Raw genomic sequence first — 9473 nt, 5'->3', positions numbered from 1 at the left:
GCAACACCTGTTTTTTCTTCCCGCTAAAAATTGAATGGCGGCTGAATATTACAACTTAATTTCCTAGTGCTGAGCAATGACCTGCTTTGGCACCATATTATAATTGACAAATTTGTCACCAGACATTTCTGGGTAAACTCAATAAAGCACATATTACATTCTCATGATGTGAGGATTGTGTTGGACTGTACTCGAGGTTGTGATCATATGATAGTCTATCCCGACCGGGTTTAATTTCTCCATCAAATTAGCCTGCAGAGGTTACCCCATGACTATGTGCTACTGTCTTCTTTCATCAAAATGTGACTCTCATTAAAGTATCTGGTTTATGTAATTGATCCCTCTTTGCAGTCCATTTACAAACTAAAGCTGAGTAAAAATGAAAGTGATCATTCTTTTGAGTAACTCCACACAAACTAAACTGTTAAAGTTCTTTCATAACGTGTCACCTAACCTGTCTTGTTTTTTATTTTGTACACCGTTGACTCAACTAACCGATCCCGTCTAAATTCTAAGGCAAAGACAGCCACAGCTTGAAATTCTGGTTATTAAACCGTGACAGTGGTTGTTGTTGACAAATGTACAGCAATGTGCAAACGTCTTCAGCTACCTCGCATTTCCTCATGGTTTCCTGGTAAGGAGGGAAAGAGGAGATTGAAGAGATTGATTGGTTTAAAACGTGCAAGCAAAACACGGAAATGCACTGTATAAGCCATAAAACAACTCATTCTAATGAGCTTGAAAGTCGCTCAGTTGTCTGTTGTGTGTAGACAACAACACAGGTTCATCCCTGGAGTTAGGCGCCCTTTTTTATGCCTAAATGATTCATAGGTCAGTGTTAAGAGACTTAACAAACAAGAAAAACAATCCCTCTAAAGATGGTTAGGTGCAAGGACTGGACTGAAAATCAGTGAAAAAGCAAAGAAAGAAAAACTTTAAACATTTGTTATTCTGTAGCAGCGGAGATGGGTTCACATAAAGGTGGAAAGTCAAAAACTGAGTCTGGTTTTTAATGTGAAATCATACAATGTAGATGGGTTTATCAAATGAATACACATTAAATGATAATAACAGTCAACCATTGAAGTTTAAGGCCAAAGGAAAATAGCTTGAGAACAAATGTAGCTTTACAGTGATGAGTGCCAAATACATGTAAATGAACAGGACAATGTACGCAGCGTATCAGCTGAGTGGGAGAGAGATGTGAGAGAGTCTTGGGGGCTGTGGGGGGCTCTGAGTTTAATATTTGACTCCATCAGTCGTACTGAAGCGTTCACCCAGTCACGCGGTCCGCATTAGGACTGACAGCTTTGTTTAAAATGAACAGTAGTCCAGGTGCGGCGGGCAGCCATCTGCTGCAGTAGCCCACCTCCTCTGGCCTGTGTTGACACAGGGGCCACAAGGAGAACGTGCTGCTCCGCCAGACAGGGGATTTTACTTTTCAAATATAGCTATGACATTATAACGAATTTACTAAACAGTCATGTGCTAGCTAACGACCTAGCTTTCTGAATGTAAAGCTGCCTAAAATACATTATCTGCAAATGTAGAATCAGGTTAGCGAGCTTTATGGGTTCTACCATAATTATGCGAAACATAGAAGTCTCTTTTTTAATAGAATAGAATAGAATAGAATAGAATTCAACTTTATTGTCATTGCACATGCACAGGTACAGGGCAACGAAATGCAGTTTGCATCCATCCAGAAGTGCTTTAGTGATATAGATATATTACAATATATATTAGCAATAATATAGATATGTGAGTATATTACAGAAATGGGTCTATTATGGTATGTTATAATGTACATGGTAATGAAGTATGTTGTGATATTCTATAACTATAAGTATGTACAGGCTGTAGTGAGTACAGCTATGTACAGGATATGAACAGGATATAAATATGAAAAACTATACAGAATATGAAATAAATAACTTTACAGAATCTGAGATATACAGCTATACAGAAATGGGAACTATGCAAGTTGTAAATTTACTTACTAAAAATTCTGAAGCTGCTGTCAGCAGTCATCAGCTATCATAATGTGGTGTGGAAACTTTTGTTTCTATATAGATAAAGGATAGAGATATAATTTTTTAAACTGTAATGGCGCTGATAGGTAGCTTGCCAAAAAGTGCAGTTCCTGGAGTGGACAGTCCTCAAACACTTCCATGGTAATGCTTGTTTTAAGGTAACAGAGCTTTGTCTGTTTGCATAGGTAATTGCCTACAGAGAGCCTGCGGAGAGGGGTTTTCAACCAACGCAAACATGCTCCCATGTAGTCCTTCAAAAACCCAACAGCACCCAGCTCGACCAAGCGTAGCTCAAATACTTATTGGTTGACAAGTGAAAGGGAGAAGTGCAAAAACAATGTTAAAGATTAAAAAAATATATATATTAAAATACAGCATGACTCTGGTCTGCAAGAGTAGTTCCACTGCACACTTGAATTCCAGGGACAGTTATCAGCACTGTTCTCACATGGGATCAATCAGACATCTCATGGATTTTGAGGTCTGGCTGATTAAAGACAATTTAATTTTCAACAATGTGGAACATCTGTGTTCTTCCATGCAGCTCCATAGGGTAATGTGAACACTGCTGTCAGTCAGTGTTATTACTCAAGGACTCAAGGACGGTAGATTTACCTGCAATTGATAGACAGAAAAGTTGTATCAATCATTGTGGTAAAAAAGTGAACTATATATATTACAAAATGTCAAACTATCCCCTTTAAAAAGAGGAAATATTTTGTATATATAACATAAATAGAGGTTGCGTTGAATCAAAAGGAAATAGGATGTGCAAGAAAATTAGCTTTGCTTCTATGAACCTTGAACAATGTTTTGTATTATTTACTACATCTAAAAGGTAGGCATCTGGTCTCTCACATGATTGTATTACTTTACAGTATGATGCTCAACAACCACATGATGACGCACACTTATACCCACGTTCAATCCAGCTGATCCTCTATGACACATGATTTGAGTTTGGGTTATGTAAAGCTGTTATCTGAGTGGCCTTTGTCAACTTCTGTAAAATGCCATCTACCTCACCTATGGTCTTACAGAGAGTGGTGGAGCGGTTTCAAAGGAAACCGGCGAAGCTCCTTGAATGCATCAGCATCTGTTTTTAATGGATGGAGCCCATGTTGGTTAAAGTGGTCCAAGATGGCCAGATTCTTTCAAAATGAGGTTAACAGTGGGGTTAGCGTTCAGTCATCCACAGTGTATCTTTACTCCATCGTATTAGAAATAAATCTTTGAAAATGTAAACAAACAGCCCGTGAAGTGCCACGATCACTACTTGTGTGTGACTGTGTGAACCCACCCCCACCCCCCGGACATTTTCTCTCATTTTTCTCAACATTTCTATTTACACTCGGCCTGCTCTGGCATATATCAGGACAAGAGGTCACTAAATAAGTTCAGCCATCATAACAAATTATCCATAACCAAAACAGTATGAGAGCAAATCAGCCATGACCAACTGGTTCAGCCGAACAGCGATGCACAGTCCGCACAAACAAATATCACATCTTACTAACAAATACCTGCAGGGGGCTGGGGGGAGGGAGTGGGGCTGGGGGGGGGGAGTGACGGCAAATTTTATTTCGATTAAAAGTGAATTCTGAATGGAGAATCGAAGAATGAAGATGAGTCGGAGGATGTCAGCAGGAAGTAAAAATGTCAGAGGAAAAAAAAAGAAGAGTGGGAGGAAGCGGGAGACTGAGAGATCTTTGAGACCACACAATGTCTGCTTTCTGTTTGTCTCATCAGTGTAGCACATCTTAAGACTGGAGAAGGACTCCATTGTGCAACCATCCAATGAGGGTTTTCAATCCAGAGCTGTAGAGGGACAGTTAGTGGCGAGACCATGCTGTGGAGCGCCACAGGAAGACAACTTATCAAGGTCCCTCTTCTGACCCCAGTTTCCTGCTCAACAGAATGACCGATTGTCTGATCGGGCTCGCATCCTAATTACTTTTCTCACACCCAGACACTTCTTGCTTCCATAGCTGGGCTTTTCATTGCAGCTTGCTTCACAAAACTCTCATTTATTCCTGTATTTAACTCCTCATTAGCATTTTGCTCCTTGCCTTCTCTTTCTTCTTCATAAGTGCAGGATGAATGTTTCTTCCATCGCTTCTTCTTGTCTCTCTACACTCTTAAAGTTTATCTGACCACAAGCCAGCCCTTCCTCGCTGCTTGCAGCAATGTTGCATCCTGTGTCTGCAGTAGTTGGGCAAGATGGAGATCCTATTGCTTCACTCTTCTTTGTATGTTAGTCACACGAAAACACTTTAAGTTATGACCCACACAAGGCTACATGTAGATTAGTCTGAGTTAAATCATCCCCTAAGATTAGAAGATGGTGCTGTATGGTTGCTTTGGTCAGCACAGATTAAATATGGTTAGCACTGTAGCCTACAGCAGGAAGGTTTGGCGTAATTCTCCTTCATGTCTCTGACCAAGGCACTGGCTTTGAGCTGAAGTTGCCCAATGCATGTGGCTGCTTACTGCTCCGAATGCTCAACATTAATTAAATGCACTGACTGGATTTCCCAGCAGGGATCAATAAAAAATCTTTTGACCATACATGTATATATATGTGTGGCTATACAACATAAATCAGGGTTATAGTGTGTGTTTTTCCATACAGGTTTGCAGTAGTTATTTCAAGCAGAGAAATCCAAAAAACTGTTTTCTTTGCAAAAAATAGAGCGTCTTCTTTGTGGTTTCTGGTTTCTGGGTTCAGCTGAGCTCTCCAGCAGGGATGCTGGTTTCTTGCCTGTAGCCTTCTTTTCCTGTTTTATCAAAGGTAAACTGTGTGACAATGTTTGTGTGTGTGTGAGTGTGAATACTTGTGTTTGGCAGTGAAAGTTTGACTTAGCTGTGATGTTAGAGTTAATGCCCCGACTGTGTGAGTGCAAACCGACATTAGGTCATGTGGCTGTGAATGGACTCTGAATGCCCAGAGTCGCTCTCACACTTACATCCTCCAAAAGCAAAAGCGTGAAAGAATGTTGAGAATGTGTGGCTTTGGCGTCTTCTACATGCTTTGGAGAGTCTCCTTTGTGTTATTTACTGGTAGCGTGTTAAAACCGTTTCCATTGTACTGTAGATCTATAGAGAGCACCAGCCTCTATTTAGAAATATAAACACACACACAAACCATACGTGTTTCTGCCCCACTGTCTTAAACCAAATACATTTTCCAAGTGGACATTAGAAAAGGCAATTTTGGACCCTGTGGGCCCCGTCTTAATGAAAGGGAAATTGCTGCTGTGTGGGAGTGCTGAAACGTGAGGTTCTGTGAAAAATTAAAAAACCCATTAATAGTCTCCAGAGAAGCTAATGTTTTTTCCATCCTCTTCGGTGGTGTTTTTCCATGTCAGACTGCGGAGACATCGCATTGGCAGGCACCAAGGCTCTGCTCTGCTTTGCAAATATGCATGGAACAGGCTCTGCAGTGGCCCATTATCTTGTACCTGTGCCAAACGTGGGTGAATAGGACACAACGTTACACAAGCTCAGGCAGGTCTGTGCTCACACGTAGTGCAACTTCAAGGTAAGAATAGAATGCAAAATTTAAAAAATGCCACCACATTCCAGAGATGGTGCTTGTGTTTATTCAAGCCTTAAAAACAGCAAAACAGCCCAGAGTAATCCTTCATAATATTGCTGAAATTGAGAAATAGCATGGATGGACTGTTTTTACTGATCTCCTGCAATCAAGAATTCATTCATAAATTCACAGAAATTATGTGGGGAAAATGTGAGAAAACTTGTGTTGGCACAGGTTTAATACAGATGGATATTTGCCTCATGTAGGAACGCACAAAAAACAAGCTGACCTGCTACAGATAAAACATTAAACCATCAGATATAAGCACAAAGTAGTGTGGCAATTTAGCTCCTAATGAGGCATTTCTTACACAGTGGCATTGGATTACTTGCAAAGGCATGTGTTGTACTGAACAGAGGAAGTAGGGTCTGACCTAAGGGGCCCTATTTGGCTATGAGAACCAATGCAAAGCCTCCTGGGATATTTAGACCATGTCATCTCAACTGTTATGATTCCCACGAACTTAAGACACCAGTTTATAATTGTGAAAAGCAGCTGTGTGACTCCTAAATGCAGTTTGTACACACCAAAAGGATGAAAAAGTTCTCATGGACTTGAAATTAGACTGAATATATGTATATATATTTCAATTAACTATATCAAGTCGACAGACAGACAGACAGACAGACAGACAGATAGATAGATAGATAGATAGATAGATAGATAGATAGATAGATAGATAGATAGATAGATAGATAGATAGATAGATAGATAGACTTCCTGTCCCAGTCCTGATAAGTTAAGTTAAGACAGTTAAAGTTTTTTCCCCTAAAGGAATCAGTGATGTTGCACTTTCTGTTTCTCTGGAACATGGAATCCAGAAACTGTTGGTAGCCCAAACAGCTCAGTGAGTCAGTCCTTTGGAATTCCTTCAGAATCCAGTGTAAATCATCAACATTAGTTTTATTAATGTCATATATATTACTGTCATCCGATATCCCAGCATTTTGATGCCATGAACACAAGTTTCCTGATCCACTCCAAGGGTAGGTAGTGGTTACCTGGGGGTTTACCCACTGTAAAATGGAAATAATTGCCAGATTATGCTATTTAATTTTCCTATTTCCAAGTAACACTGATTCACTTGGATCTACATAACTGTCAACAGGAGTTTGATGTACAAGGTAAAAACACCAACTCTCTGTTCTAAACTATCTGAAAAGTAAATTACTAGAAAAATTCTTCTTCAACAGAACTAAAAAGAAAATGAAAGAAATTGCACGTTGCTAGATTTTTCCCTTTGTTGTATTTTCAAAAAACAATAGTCACTGGTGCTACAGGAAACTGAGAAGCCCTACTGACTCTACTTGTTCTACGTCTTGTTACTGGACAGCTACTGTTTTCATAATCCTGCCTACGCCTAGGACAAGCACTAAATGGCCAGTAACCTTTCAAAGATTTTACCTGCAATTTGATGGTCAGAAGTTTAATTACTGGCCCTATAGACCAGCCAGCATCAGCAGTAAAAAACTTCCACCCCTGAGAGCACAGAAAGACTAAAAGAGCAAACCGTGCTGAAAAACAAAATTGTCTGGTTACAATGTAGATTTTAGCGCTCACATGAGCTTGTGTGTATGGCAACACAAAAAAATTACACGGCTGAGGAGTTTGGCAAATTTTGTCACCTCATCCATCTACTCCTTTTATTTACTAACGTGATAATTACATGATTACATTCGTGGACATGATTTCATGCTGGCACCGAAACTCCCGGTGAGGACCAGGACTAAAATTCCCAGCTAAACTTTTAATTAGCAGGAAATATGTTTTGTGTCCACTCTGTTAGACTGGGCCACCCTGTAAGCGTGCGATGCTTCAACAGATCTGCCTCAGATCATCTCGTGTGCCAAGTTCATGAATGTTGTTTACGACAGCTGTTAGTAACAGAGTTGAACTTGCTCTAAGCAGGATGTGGGTGGCAGCCATTCTGTTGAAACTGGAGTCATTTTAAAAGGACCTTCTACTCCTGAAGCAACCTCACCTCTGTGCCCAGTGAACGTGCTCCTCTAAAGCCTTTACCTGCTTTCAGAAGGAGGCAGTGGAATCAGCTGGATGGGTAATGACACATAGTTCTTTGCTACATCGGTGAAAAATTAGAATATGTCAGTAAGATATTTAAATGTCAGGTAACCTGGCATTTGTTCCCTAATCGTTCTTATCACTGATCCTAGTTTCACCCACGTGTATGGAAGTTTGTTTCTTATGCTATCCATAGGTCATATTTTGAGGTTATTATCTCAGAATTGCAGTTTAGGGGTCTCAAAATTTTGAGTTAAACATCTCAACATTTCTATGTACCAAGTAGGTTGAGTTAGCGATTCAAATTTTAAGAAAAGAACTTATCTTAAAATTTGGGCATCACACTATTCTCAGACACTTTTTCTTTAAATCAATATATAATCATTATGTTTGTGCCTGCTACTCTAATCAGTGATCCTTTCCACCTCAGGAGTTAGGTATATTCAGTTCAGTTTATTTATATAGCACCAAATCGCGATAAGAGTTGCCTCAATGTGCTTTATATTGTAAGGTAAAGATCCTACAATAATACAGAGAAAACCCCAACATTTAAACGACCCCCTATGAACAAGCCCTTAGCAACAGTGGGAAAGAAAAACTCTCTTTTTAACAGGAAGAAACGTTAGAAAGAATCAGGCTCGGGCAGGGGCAGCCATCTGCTGAAACTGGTTCTGGCCTGTAAATAGATGTAAAAGATGCTCCTGCTTTCACATCTACTGCATGTAGTGGGATATGTTCAGTAGGCAAAATGCCATTGAGGTGATTAATGTGTTGCATTCATTGTTTCCTGTGTCCTTTTCTCTCATTCCCACTGGAAACTAACATGCACCTTAAATGTAATGAGCTCAAGGAAGAACCAGAGAAAAAGAGCACACCCAGACGATTTGCTGAGATTCTCTTCACAAAGACGCTCTGTTTAGCTGCCTTTTAGAAACTATCATGTGAATATTGTAACTGCTTCATGATAAGAGCTCATTTTATCCCCAGTGAGTGCTCAGCAGTAAGCACTCAGTGACATTCCATCAGGAGACCTTGATAAACAGGCCAAGACAAACAGCGCCCAGTTAGAACCATCTTTCTCTCCTCTCCTCCCCTGTCCTTGATATCAGACATGATTGGTGAGTCTGGCTGCAGCACAGAGCATGGGAAATCCCATTGGGGGAAAATTCTTTATCTTTATATGGTCTGGTGTAGTTTCTCCTCTGAATTGATGAGCAAAGTGAATTTGTAAAGGCAAAGGTGAAGTGATTGTTAGCTTATCTTGGTGCATATGCCACTCAGCATTTTTCTCCCTTTGCTTGGTGAGCACAAGATTAAGTATACCATTAAGTAAAGTGTGTGGATGAGTTGGTACCACCTGTAAGGCTGGACCACAATAAGAGCAGAGCCCAGGTTAAATGATGCAGGGAGCTATTAGCGAGACGTTCTTCATAAAGCAAAGAGAATAAATGTGTGCACCATCTGCAGCCAGCTGCTTCGCCTCCTCTCACCTTTTACTGCAGACACATGGGGAATTACCTCATCGGGAACACAGCACTCTGTTGATACAGCCTCTGATTCTGGCCTGTAAATAGCTTTGTTGTCCTGGTTAAAGCCTCTCTAATGGATTCAACTTTTTGTTGAGTAAGAACATGAGTCCCATGGTATCTAACAAAGTACTGGAATGACTATAGGTCTGCGCTTCCTACACGCTATCAGTTTATCTTTTTTTTTTATTATACCCCAGTTACACTGAACCATCCATCTACAACCACCATCTCATGTGCCCATTTCTAATGAAAAATGAAACCACATTCATTTTCTTTATAGGAGAGGACGCTTAA

This window comes from Simochromis diagramma, unplaced genomic scaffold (assembly GCF_900408965.1).
Source record: "Simochromis diagramma unplaced genomic scaffold, fSimDia1.1 OVJJ01000483.1, whole genome shotgun sequence".
Lineage (NCBI taxonomy): Eukaryota > Metazoa > Chordata > Actinopteri > Cichliformes > Cichlidae > Simochromis > Simochromis diagramma.
Note: the sequence above shows the minus strand (reverse complement) of the source record.